The sequence below is a fragment of the Camelus dromedarius genome, chromosome 16 (genome assembly GCF_036321535.1).
Source record: "Camelus dromedarius isolate mCamDro1 chromosome 16, mCamDro1.pat, whole genome shotgun sequence".
In the NCBI taxonomy this organism is placed as follows: Eukaryota; Metazoa; Chordata; class Mammalia; order Artiodactyla; family Camelidae; genus Camelus; species Camelus dromedarius.
The window spans coordinates 55,099,745-55,114,206 of record NC_087451.1 but is presented as its reverse complement, the minus strand read 5'-3'; positions in this window follow the sequence as shown (position 1 = coordinate 55,114,206).

Here is a 14,462-nt window from a genome sequence, read left to right as displayed (position 1 = left end):
ATCAATAAATGAAAATCAAGTACATTTCTATACACCAACTACTAGTAGAAAATGTACTTTAAAGAGATATTATTTATAATACAATTAAAAATATAAAGTACCTAGAAATAAATCTAACAAAAGACGTGCCAGATCTCTGTGGGGGGAAATTATAAAGTCTTATTAGATATTAGAGAATACTAAAATCAACAGAGGGCTTTACTATGTTCATAGACTGCAAGACTCACATGAATAAAAATGTCAGGCCAGAAATTGACACAACATTGTAAACTGACTGTACTTCAATAATTTTTTAAAAATTAATTAAAAAAAAACCCAAAACCAAAACAAACAAACAAAAAGTCAAATTGATCTATAGAGTCAAATGCAATCCCATTCCACAGATTAACTTAAGCCTTTTTTTTTTAAAGGAAGGAAATTCTGACACATGTTACAACATGGATGAAGCTCAAAAACTTTAGGCTAAATTAAATAAGCCAATAGGGGGATAGGGAGAGGGATAAATGGGGAGTTTGGAGTTTTGAATTTATATATACTATTATATATAAAAGAGATAAACAACAAATTTCTACTGTATAGCACCAGGAACTATATTCAGTATCTCGTAGTAACTAAATGAAAAAGTATAAGAAAAAGAATATATATATATAACACAAATAAATAAGCCAGTCAGAAAAGGACAAATATTGTGTGCTTATTCCACTTATATGAGGTACTAGAATAGTCAAACTCCTAGAGAAAGAAAGTGGAGTTGTGGCTGCCAGGATCTGGGGGGAGGAGGGAATGGTGAATTAGTGTTAATGGGCACAGAGTTTCAGTTGGGAATATAAAAAAGTTGTGGAGTTGGATGGTGGTGATGGTTGCACAACAATGTGAATATACTTAATACCACTGAATTGCACATTTTAAAATGGTTAAAGTGGTAAGAGTTATGTATATTTTATCACAACAAAAAATGGTTAATATAAAATTCTAGATAATATTCACCTCCAGGATGAAGAAAGAGGATGTAACTGGAAGGCAGTAGACATGGAGCCTGATAGTGTTTTATCTTAGCCTGGTAACAGAGTCACAGGTATTCATTTTATTGTTTTTTAAACAAAACATATGATTTCATGTGTGATTTTGTATGCATGCCATATTTCTCTTAAAATTTTAAGCAATATTACATATAAATATTAGGAATATAACCTATGTGGTTAAAACTATAATGAAAAGCAAGGGAATGTGTAAACACAAATTCAAGATAATGTTTACCTCTGAGGGGGAGGAGGAGGGAGGGGGAACTGGGAGAGGACCCTAGGGGACTTCAGAAGTCGTGATGATGGTTATTGGGTGTTTTTTTTTTCTCCTACAATTGAGTGGTGGGGTATACACAGGAGTCCATGATACCATGATTCTTTCTTTATTCCTTACACATATTTTACAAATATTCTTTTAAAGTTATCCAATATTTAATAAATGTAATTTAAAAAGAGAACCCTAACAATATGTGTTTTTTGGCTTTATTTGTATATCAGCCACAGTGTCAAACACTGAGGCCAGCTACTTAATTAGACTTGTCTAGGCTACTTCTTTCCTCATATCTTTGTGGTGTCATGGGATGACCACAGTGGTCTGAAAAAAGTGCTTGTGATGTGATGAACAGACACCTTTAGTACATAAGAAACTATAAATCTCCTTTATGCAAGTAGTTAAAAGGAGAGCGTGCCCTCCTTTGGGGTATATTAAAGTTTTGCTGTGGCTCCTCCAGTTCCTTACAGGGTAGAAATTGGGCCACTGTGCCCTTTGGTTGCATTCAGCCCATCAGCTTTTTTTGTCTTTTTCCTAACATCAACAAAGGAATAATACATAAAATACAACCACATAAAAGATCCTATCATATTCGACAAAGGAAACCTTCTTCTAGGATAAAGTACCAAGTATCTCTACTATTATATTAGAAAGTGAGTAGGGCTTATCATGGGGAGCGATGCGGCAGAGGGCCATTTAGTTGAGCCCTCACAAAGGACCTCAAATTTAGATTTTGACTTCATCTTACCAAGTGAGATTACAATACAGTCACAAAGGCACACAAACAAGATTTTAAAAAGACATTTGTTGTGCAGTTTGAAGTGTGTGTCCCAATACCAGACCATGCTTCCCACCGTTAGCTTCCGACCAACACAGGTATATTGCAATATATTTCTTGGTTTGCCATTCTAACTTATTAAATGTAAATATTTAAAAATTTACCACTAATTGTATAACACTGCTTTGGTGTTTCTTCATTTTATAATAAATCAGCAGCCTTTAAAAAGACAGAAGGCATGAGATGGATGAGTTGATGGATGGATTTGTTTCCCAAATCTGTACTTTTCCCCTGTCAGTGCACCTCCCATCAGAAAGCTTTCAGATGGCCTTTTTTTTTTAAGTTCTAATCAAAAAATGAAAGAGTTCTGGGAATATTCCAAAGGCTTTCTATCATCTTAATATTTCATGTGAAGTATTGTATTTTTCATATCAAATTTGTCTGCTTTGGGGGAGGGTATAGCTCAAATGGTAAAGCACATGCTTAGCATGCACAAGGTCCTGGGCTCAATCCCCAGTACCGCTATTAAAAAAAAAAAATCTAATAATACAATAAATAAATAAATAGACTAATGACCTCCCCCCCAAAAAACATTTTTTAAAATTTGTCTGCTTTGAGTCTAATGTAACTACAAGTGAAATTTGCATAGCCAGATACGTTTCAAAGAATTCATTTTAATGAAGAGTTTTGCCTTAAGAAGTTCAGGTAATCTCTTTGGAAATCAGTTTCTTCATCTGTAAACTGAGGGTGTTCAGTGACAGATAAAGTGATTTCTAATTCCCTACCTTTAAGACTTCCACTCTCTTGAGAAAACATATTAAATTGTATATAGCTCTCTGCTGCCACCTGCTGGAAAAATTAAGGCACCCATTTCTGCTTGAGAGGCCCTCTATTCAGTAACCATTCCGACCTTCAGATCTTGTGGCTTGTAATTTTAATTGATGAGAATTATAGATTTCTGAGTTTTCCCAGTTTCAGTATTTTTAGTTTGTAAAACATTCCAAATAAGTCAAGCCATCTGAGTTGACCATCTGGAAACTAATCTTTTAGCAGTTTTTCCCATAGGGGAGTATTTTCCATACTTGTCCAGTGTTTTCAATGGCTGTCCTGCCAAATCTACTCACACGGAATTTGCTTTAAAATAATTGCTGCTCATGTTACATTCATGAGGTCTGATAAGAAGTACTCAATAGAACGGAAAATAAATATTTTTCTTAAAGAATCTTTTAAAGATTTTTGAAACATTTAATTTTTGTCTTCTAAAAGACAAAGGTACTTACACTCACACGCAACTTGGAATACAGGTACTTTTTTTTTTAATCTGACTCCTTCATATCTGGAAAGTCTAGGTTTCTTTCTTTCTTCCTTCTTCTTCTTTTTTTTTTTTTTTTTTTTTTTTGTCTTCAGCAACAGAATTTATTTCTCACAATTCTGGAGGCTGGAAGTCCAAGATAAAAGTACTGACACTGTTAATCTCTGGGTCCTTTCTCTCCTTGACTTGCCAGGAAAATCTAGGTTTGTTTTTTTTTTAACTGGAAAAATATTCCTAAATTAAAGACTAAGTGCTGGCCTTAACTTTTGTTTTTACATACAGAATTTATTTTTTTAGGGCAGTTTTAGGTTCACAGTAAAATTGAGTGGAAAGTACAGAGATTTTCTGTGTATCTCCTGCCCTCTCCCACACACACAACATTCCCCCAGTATCAACATCCCCCACCAGAATGTGACATTTGTTAAACCTGATAGGAACATCATTGTGACCCAAAGTCCATAGTTTACACTGGGTTTCACTTTTGGTGTTGTACATTCTATGGGTTTTGACAAATGGATAATGACATGTATCCAGTAATATGGTATCATAACAGCATAGCTTCCCTGCCCTGAAAATCCTCTGTGCTCTGCCTGTTCATTCCTCCCTTCTCTGTAGCCCCTGGCAACCACTGATATTTGTACTGTCTTCATAGTTTTGCTTTTTTCCACATGTCATATAGTTGAAATGATATAGTATGTAGCCTTTTCAGATTGGCTTCTTTCACTTAGCAACATGTGTTTAAGGTTCTTCCATGTTTTTTGTGGCTTGATAGCTCATTTCTTTTTAGCACTGAATATTCCATTGTCTGGATATACTACAGTTTATTTATCTATCACCTACTGAAGGACATGATTGCGTCCAAGTTTTGGCAGTTATGAATAAAGCTGCTATAAACATCCATGTGCGGGTTTTTGTGTGGACGTAAGTTTTCAGCTCCTCTGGGTAAATACTAAAGAGCATGATTGTTGGATCATATGGTAAGAATATGTTCAGTTTTGTATAAAATTGCCAAACTGTCTCCCAAAGTGGCTGTACCATTGCATTCCCACCAGCAATAAGTGACAGTTTCTATTGCTCCACACCATCACCAGCATTTGGTGTTGTCAGTATTTTGGAATTTGGCCATTCTAACAGGTATGTAATGGGATCTCATTGTGGCTTAAATTTGCACTTCCCTAAAGACATATGATGTGTGGCATTTTTCATAGCTTATTTGCCATCTGTATATTTTCTTTGGTGAGGTGTCTGTTCAAGTCTTTGGCTCATTGTTTAATTGGGTTGTTCATTTTCTTACAGTTGAGTTTTAAGAGCTCTTAGTATATTTTGGATAACAATCCTTTATCAGACATGTCCTTTGCAAATATTTGCTCCCAGTTTGTGGCTTAATTTTTAAAACAATTAGAACCATTTTCCAGGATTCCCAACATACTGCTAAAAGTGTAGTCCAAAATAATTCAATCATAAAATATAAAATATGGAATTAAATTTATTGCCAGTAGGACATGAAAAGATGCTCAACATCACTAATTATTAGAGAAATGCAAATCAAAACCACAAAGAGGTATCACCTCACACCAGTCAGAATGGCTATCATTAAAAAGTCTATAAATAATAAATGCTGGAGGGGGTGTGGAGAAAAGAGAGCCCTCCTACACTATTGGTGGGAATGTAAATTGGTGCAGTCACTACAGAAAACAGTATGGAGGTTCCTTTAATAACTAAAAATAGAGTTGCTATATGATCCAGCAACCCCATTAGCAGGCATATATCTGGAGAAAACTGTAATTTGAAAAGATACATGCACGTCAATGTTCAAAGCAGCACTATTTACAATAGCCATGACATGGAAACAACTTAAGTGTCCATCGACAGATGAATGGATAAAGAAGATGTGGTCTATACTGTTGACAAAAAAAATTAATCAATCTAAGAAAGATAAAAAATTTTATTCGAGCCAAATTTGCTGATTATAATCTGGGAAGAGCATCTCAGAAAGCACTCAGAACTGTTCTACCAGTTAGAAATCAAGGGACAGTTATATAAATTTTTTGAGACAGAGGGCCATACATCAAATGAGGTATTATTTACAGTTTACTTAATCCAGATCTAAGCCTCATCCTGGTGGGTCATGTGATCCCTTACAATATCAAGAAGGAATGTTATCTTTAAAGGATTAGTCTTTCTGATGCTAGAAGAATGTTGCTCTTTATGGTTAAGCAAGTATTACTGCCAATGGGGGAGGTTTGGTCGATGCCTTTTGCAGATACACAATGCACAGTGCAGGGAGAGAGGAGGCCAAAGAGCAGAGAAGAATTTTTTGCCTTTAAATTTTCCTGTTGGGGGAGGGTATAGCTCAAGTAGTAGGGTGTCATGCTTAGCATGCACAGGGTCTTGGGTTCAGTCCCCAGTACGACCTCTAAAAGTAAGTAAATAAATAAACCTGATTATCCTCCCAACAAAAAACCCTAAATTGTTCTTGTCTTGCCATAAAATATAAATTTGATTTCACAAAATATACAATGGAATATTACTCAGCCATAAAAGGAGTGAAATATTGCCTTTTGCAGCAACATGGACGGGCCTAGAGATTATCATACTAAGTGAAGTAGGTCAGGGTAAGATATATTGTATTTGATATTACTTATATGTGGACTCTAAAAAATAATGTGAATGAATCTATATAAAAAACCAGAAAGGCTTATAGACATAGAAAACAAATTCACAGTTACCAAAGGTGAAAGGTGGGGAGCCATATGGGATTAACAGATACACACTACTATACATAAAATAGATAAGCAACAAGGATTGACTGTCTAGCACAGGGAACTATAATCAATATCTTGTATTCCATATCTTTGTTTTGTTTTGTGATTTTTTTTGAGGGAAGTAATTAGGTTATTTATTTTTTTTAAGAGGTAGTAGGAATTGAACCCAGGACCTTGGGCATGCTAAGCATGTGCTCTGCCACTCTCCCATTATCTTGTATAACCTATAAAGGGACAAATATCCAAAATATATATATGTGTATATATAACTGAATCACTTACTGTACACCTGAAGCTAACACAATATTGTAAATCAACTGTACTTTAATTTTTAAAAAAATTATTGCCAGTCAGAGTTGAGTTGACTTCAGAGGGTGGGAGTCATAGCCAGTCCTTCATATCTGAGTCCTCACTATCTCAGGGTTTTGTTATATAGCTGCCTGGAGCCTGAGGCAATCTAAGGGGTAGTAAAACCAGAATCCTACACCTTTCTAAAAACTAATCTTGGAGGAGGGCTTCTTTTGAAAGAAGATCAGGAAAAGATTTTGGGAAAAGGCGGTAGTGCCCACTAACGGCTGAGCTGTTTGTTCCTTCTACCTCATCAACTGGCTTAACCACTTGAGTATATTTATTTATTGCTATCTTTCAGTTTATGACACTCATTAAAAAATATCCAAACCTACTTTCCAACCCTTCTCCCTCTCTTCCATTTGTGGTACAGTAATATACAACAAGGTGTATATTAAATATTTTTGCTAATAATGCAAACAATGTGGACTTGATACAGAGCTTGAAAAACCCAGAAATGCACTAAAGGAAAAAAAACTTACTTAAATCTCCCTTAATATTGCCTTGCAAAAATAACTGCTGCTGACATATTATTAGTGCTGTTCCTTCTGTCACTGGTTCTGCCTCCTTGGTGAGCGTGGAGTCAAGACACAACTAAGCCAAAGAAGGAAGAATTTATTGCTTTAGTTGATTGAAGCCATGTGGGTTAGAAAAGGACAGCATCATCCCTTAGGTTCCAGTTGATCTGGTGGTGAGTGCTTTCTGGAGGGGTTTGAATTCTGCAGAACAGCTCCAGAAAGTGCTTCAGGCTAATTGTTACCATTGAAATAGAACTGGCAGTCTTTACAACTGATTTATTATCTTTGTTATTGTTTCTTCTCTTGTCTGATAAAAGTTTGTTCTTTTGATCATTATTACCGAGACCTGTTCAAGGGCAAGCATTGTGACCAGGCTTAGATTACAAAATGGTTTAGGACTAAAAGGCTTTTCTTATGTCAATAAGTTATATCTGGTTCTCTTTCTCAGAGCGCCCTTACCCTATCTGCTCATACTTTCAGTGTTTTATACACTTATCTATACATTTTTTCCTTTTAAAATGGTAAAATACTATACACAATATTTTATAGTGGGCTTTTTAACATAGCACTTTTTCAGGCAAAATTTGACATGACCCAAATGTAATTACTCAAACTGGCTTCAAGCCAGGATGCAGGGCTTGAAAACCTTGGGAAAGACACTTAACTCCTTGGACCTTTGTGTCCTTGATTGAAAAGTGAAGAATTTCTCGCCATTCACCTGCCAAAGCCTATTTCTGGATGAAATCTTGTCACCATGTTAAAGTCTAAGGACCCTATGTAACAGTCCCTGGTCCCACATAATCTTAGTTTATACCTTTTTTTTTTTACTTCTGTTAGTATATTTTTTCCTGACTGCCCTATACAAATCACTTGAATCTGTCTTATTGTTTTTGCTAGCAATTTTTGCAATTCAGTTGACTAGTCTTTAAAAAATAAAGAGCAAAAAGAAAATATCCATCTTTTCAGTAAAAAAGGACAAAAGAGAAGATTAAAAAATCATCAATCATTAGGCTTTACTCTTAGTATTTAAGGAAATAAATGCATAAAAGGAAAGGACCAAAATCACTATATTTCAATTCAACTCAACCAATTATAATTTAGTCATAAGTAAAGTTAACAGATTTAGGGACCAAAATAAAGCAACATTGTGGAAGGGTATAGTTCAGCAGTAGAGTGCATGCTTAGCATGTAAAAGGTCCTGGGTTCAATCCCCAGTACCTCCAGTAAAAAATAAAATTAAAAATTAATTTTAAAATACATTTAAAAACCTAATTACATCCCCCCGAGAAAAACAAACAAATCAACCAAAAATAAAGCAACATCAAGAGAAGAAATATCTCAGAAGGATGGAATAGGATTTGGAAACACTAAAGAAATCATATTAGGAAGGAAATTACTTTGTCTAAAGAAGGAAATTTAGAACTAGTTTTAATTACATTCAATTACATAAAAGATATAAGCCAATTGTGTGTTGTCTCCATCAAGAACCAACAGAAAATTGATTTAGGCTGTTAGATTAATTTAGATATTAAAAAACTGTTCACTAAGAGTTGGGAAACCAGAAAGGTAAGATGCACCAAAAATGGAAAATGTGCTTATTTTTTGTGCAGGGACTGCTGTTGTATCCTGATATCTGCTCTTACCTTCTTATATAGTAATAGAATCCCCTATTTTTAAGCTGGGCCCAGAGACCTCCAATATATTTCCCAGTTAGGACTGACCATGTTACTAAATTCTGGCCAAATCCATGTCAAAGGGAAGACTCTTTGAAGTGTCAAGGAGAAATCCCTTCTTCCCCCTTTCCTCCTTCCTGTTGGCTGGAATATGAATATGATAGCTTGAGCTCAAGCAGCCAACTTGGGCCATGAGGAGGAAGCCACAGTTGAGGATACAGATCAACAAGACAGAAGGAGCCTGGGTTCCAGATGGTTTTGGAGCTGTCACACCAGTCCTGATTACTGATCTCTGGACTTCGTTTATATGAAAAAAGTAAACTTCCATCTTGTTTAAGCTACTGTAGTTTGAAGATTTCTATCACTTGAAGCCTATCCTAATTTAAGTGATATACTCTTAAAACGAGAATTTTAAAAAGTTTATCCTAAGATAAACATACAAAGTTCTCGCAGCACTAAGTAGCAAAAAATTGGAAACAATGCATGTCAACAATCAGTTGATCTAACAAAGAAATGGAAAATTTTTTTCGAGCCAAATTGAGGATTATAGCTGTTCTGCCCATTAAAAGTCCAAGCACAGTTATAAACATTTTTTTGAGACAGAGAGCTGTACATTAAATGACATATTATTGATAGTTTATGCAATCCAGATCTAAGCATCATAATGGCCTCTTACAAGATCAAGACGGAATGTCATCTTTTAAGGTTTTGTTTTATTAACACTAGAGAATATTGCTCTTTACAGCAGAGCAGGTATTTCTGCCAATGAGGGCGGTGTGGTCGATGCATATTACAGACACACAATGCACAGCAGAAAGGAGAGAGGAGGCCAAAGGGCAGAGAAAATTTATATGTTTAAATTTTTCTTGTCTTGCCATAAAATATGAATTTTATTTCACACTAGTGATGCAGGACCAATTAAACAAATGTGTGATATATCTTTAGAGTGAAATACTATGTAACTACTAAAAAGGATGATATAGATCTATATTTATTGGCCAGGAAAGATTCCATCAGGAAGGAAATGTACCTAAGTGTTATCAGTGGTTACCTCCAGATGGAAAATTAGGTTGATCTGGGGGGGGGGGGGGGATGGAAGGGGACATATGTATATTTTTGCATTTTTCTGCAGTAAACATTGATTTCTTGTAGGAATTTTGAATTAATCTTTTAAAGAAAAAAACCTATTTTTGTTTTAACCAAAGAAATTTGTGGTATTTTCTTACCTAAAATTTTTGTGTAATGTTACCAGCTATTTTTGAATAATTTAGGCCAGCTCTCCTCCTACTCAGGAATTCAGGGATGAAAATATAATTTGATCACTCAGCAGGGAATGATAGTCTAGACTTTCATGACATAAAATAATAGTAGGATGCTTATTTTATTAAGTAAAATAATTGCAACAGATTTTCCCTCCCACAGGTGGCACATCTGAGAGTCAATTTACATATGGATCCTGGCAAAGTTCTGAGTATCACCTAGGTCAGGGTTGGTTTACATGTGTATATAGGGATTCAGGAGGGGCCCTGGGAGAAATACAAAGTCGACTAACTCCTCTCTAAGTTGATACTCCACTGTTACTGCCTTCAAAGAGCTCACAATCTAACAGAATAACTAATACTTGTACATAACTAACCATGATTCAAGGCCCAGCAAAGTAACCATAGAGAAGTACCAGCAAAGAATGAAGAAGGTTCAGAAGAGGAAAAATATTTCTCATTACAGTGATTTTAAAGGGTTGAAGATTCTTAGAGGAGGTGACCTGTCAAATGGCCTAAGCTGGTATGTCTCAAACTTGACTCCGGATTTTGTTAAAATGCAGATTCTCATTCAGTAGGTCTGGGGCAGCCGTGTGAGTTTCTGCATTTCTAACAGTCTCATGGGTCACGTTGTTCGTCCAGGGATGTCCCTTCCAGAAGTGAGGGCCTAAAAGCTATCTTAGGATGTCAAAAAGGTGGACTTGGAAGAGAGCTTTCTGAGCAGAGAAATCAATGTGAACAAGACCAGGGTGACAGCACGGGGTAGAATGTTGGGGAAATAACACTGGAGAATAGAATTTGGCCACACTGAAGCAGTCCTTGGAGGCCATGTGGGGAAGCTTTTATTTAATTAGAGGCAATAAGGAGCCATTGAAAGCTTTTGGGCAAGGGAATAATATAAACAGTAAAATTCGCATACAGATCTCTAAAAATAAAACAAGCTTAATAAATCAACGAATATTTGGAGTTAGTAAATTCATTTGTGTATTCAATTTTTACCTGCTGTTTATGAAGACAAAATTAAGTACAGGGCCTTGGAAGGGGCCTATGAAAACAGGAGGCTCTGAAGCTGAAGTCTTGGTAGCCTCATGATAGATCCTCCTCTGTATCTGTTGTCCTTCCCTCTGTGAAGGGTACAAAAGAGCTGTAAGGCATCTCAAGTTTACAGTGTGGTTTAGAAGAAAAAGCATACTTATGGAAGAAACAAGCTTTACACAGGGTGTGACTCTCAAAGTGTGTCCTGGAAGAAGATTGAGAAAGGAAGTAAATCATTTTTGATGGAAGGTTCTGCACTAAGAGATGGGGGTGAATCTGCTAAAGAGGAAATACCTTCTCCCACCCCCTCTCTATCTCTCCTCTCATCCTGATTAGAGTAGCAGGTTTGTTTCCTGCTATCTGTACATAGTCTAGGATGAGTGCTTGAGACCATGAACCACTAGAAACAGAATTTGTATTTACCGTGCAATTAACACTAGGCTTGGCAGAAAATGGGCATGAGTCAAATGTAACAAATGAACAAACAAGCAGGGGAAGAACAGAGTATACAGAGGACACTGAAGGAATGGCAGAGGGATTTGAGTTTGATGTGGCTGGCAAGGCAAAGTCGCCATAGGTTCCTGAGATGGGGAACGACAAGGTGGACACACAGTACTTCTGCCTAAACTGGGACTGTCAATCTAACAGACACCTGCAGTGCGCATCTAATGGGCACGTGGCTGAACTCAGCAGCACTGGGCACAGCGAGCCACTCTCATTCTTGAAGCACTCCCTTTCGGTCTTCAGCAACTCCATTCTCCCCTGGTTTTCTCCAGTTTACTTCACTCCTTTTCCATCTCCTTGGAGAACGTCTCTTCCTTTTCTCACTCTCTGAAGGTCGCTATTCTTCTAATGCAGAAAACTTTTACATTTATTTAACCAGCCCAGAGTTTTTCCTCCAATCTCCAGACGTAATTCAGCTGCCTCCTTGACAACTATCTCCCCTTAGATGTCTCGTAGACATATCAGACTTACCATTTGCAAAATTAAACTCTTAATTTTCTGCTAGGAAAATTCCTCCCCACTTGCATATCTCAGTAAATGGGATTAAAATCCACCCACTATAAAGTCAGAAGCCTGGGAATCATCCTTATCTATCTCCTTCTTTTCCCTCCCTCCCATATCCAATCCATCAGCAAATTCAGTTACTTTTATCCCCCAAATATATCTCAAACCTGTCTCTCCAAGGCCATCATTCCAGTCCTGCACAACCTCCTAACAGATCTTCTGTCTTCGACCCCTACTTGCCTCATTCTCTCCCCGCACAAAAGCCAGAGCAATCTTTTAAGTGATGTAAATCAGATTATATCACTCTCTGTTTAAAACTCCTCCACAACTTTCCAGGACACTTTGAATTAAATCTAAACTTCTCATCATTCTGTATCTTTTTATCCATTAGGCAGTCTGGGCCCACGGCCTAGGGGCTGAGACCTTGTCATGGACCAAATAACAAATGAGACAGCAGAGGGAAAAAAGGACTGGCTCCAAAAAACTCTGTAAATCAGAATTAATGAATGTTTGTGATGGCATAATATAACAATATATCAACTAATCCTAAATTTCATCTCAACCTTTATGAAGTTATTTATATATTTTATTTTAATGAGGGATGTGGGTACATATTCATTTCTTGGATGTAATGTGGAGAGGGTCCCCGAAAGCAAGGGTATAGAGGGCCTACAGCTGTTCTAAAATGACCCTCTTTTAGGGCCTTAATATAAAGTCCTGCACATCCCCACCTGTGCAGCCTCTCCATGGTCTCTCTGATGCCTGCTCACTCCTGCTTGCTCACTAAACTCAGACAGGCAGCCTTGCAAATGCTTAGAACACACCAAACTCTTTCTCTCTGTTCCCTTTTCTCCTAGCCCTTCTCCTGACTGGCTCTGTCTCCTCCATTAGTTCTCAAATAAAATGTTAACATCGTCAAAGGCAACGTCCTGACCAGTCCACCTAAAGTAGTGACCGGCTTTCCACTCCCAACCTTCTTACTTTCTGTTGCCTTATTTCCTCCATACCACTCCTTTCCGTCTGTAGTTTACTTTGTTTATTCTACCTTTCCCATTAGACTAATAAGCTCCATTAAGGCGGGAAACTTGTATATATATTGTTCTCTGTTGTATCTTTAGGGCCTACTCCAGAGACTGGCCCAGAGCAGGTTTCAATAAATAGCTATGGAGTAAATGAATAAACGAATGAGAACTTAATCTTCAAGGGAGGAGGGCCAACCTAGTAAGATTTGTCCTGGACTCCATCTTGAGACAATGGAGGCATTTATCTTCCTTCGATTCTAGGCACCCAGAGAAGTTTAAAAAAGAATGTCTGGAGGATTTTCCCAACAGAAGTTCTGATGAAAGCTCTTGTAACTTACCCTCTTGGGGTAGGGGTAGGAGGAATAAAAAAACGGCTTAACACTAGGTTAAAAGGAAAGGAAGTGGTTTGGAGCTGATGTGTGGCGCGCCACGTTGGGGCTCTTCGTTTTACATCCTCCCCTCCCCGACTGCAACGGCTCCACCCCTTCCTGTAACCAGCTGGAAGTAAAGCGTGGCTTTGGCCTAGGTTCGGGCTCCTGAGACCTCGCTCTCGTTAATTATTCATGACGTGAGAGGGCACTGTGGGTGCTGTGACTTTTACTATTTATGAGGGGGCGGAGTCTCCTTCCTGAGGGACCTCAGGGAGGTTCTAAAATATTCATGAGGGAGGAGGGCACTATGGGAGCGGATGTTCTTGGTATTCATGAGGAGGCGGGGTCTCCCTCCCGCTGGGGCTCCTGGGAGGATTCTGAAATACTCTCGAGGCCAAGGGGGCGCCTGGGAGGCGGGAACGCAGCTCCGGAGTCGACTGTAGCTGGGCCCTCCCTCTTCCCGGCGTCAAAACCTTGAGGAAATATTTTCTTTTTAAAACTTGAAGAAATTTGAGGATGGTGGGGCACAACGACTAAATCCCATTTTCCTGTGATCTTTTAGTCAGGAAACTGTCAAAATCTGTGGTAAAAAGAGTTTTTCCCCCCAATACTTTCTTGAGATAATTTCATCTTTTCAGGGACTGAAAGGGGTTAAAAATTCATCACAATGTGGTTTGAGTCTTGTATTAGTCAGTTTATCTTTTATGGCCTCGCCAGTTTACCTCTTTGGAGATGTTCTAGGCTAATTCCCGAGCAGATGGGTGTGGATCTCTTCAAAAGATTTTCTTTAGTTTAAAACAAAATAGAAATCCTAGTGAGTAGCTATTGACGGTTTTCTCTGAAAAGGGGGGGAAAAGTTTGTCTAAGAGGGCCCACAAAGCCTTTTACACATGGGCAGAAATGAATGGGATGGAACAGGGAATTGAAACATCATTTTATTAGAACTGTTCTGGTTTGTGATTCTTATTCTCCAGAGGGCTGAGAGGAAACTAGAAATAATTTGGGATTATGGTTTTAGGATTTTCAGAAAAACTTGCTATCTCCCCCAAAACGTTCAGGTCAGAGTGAGGAAAATAAGGA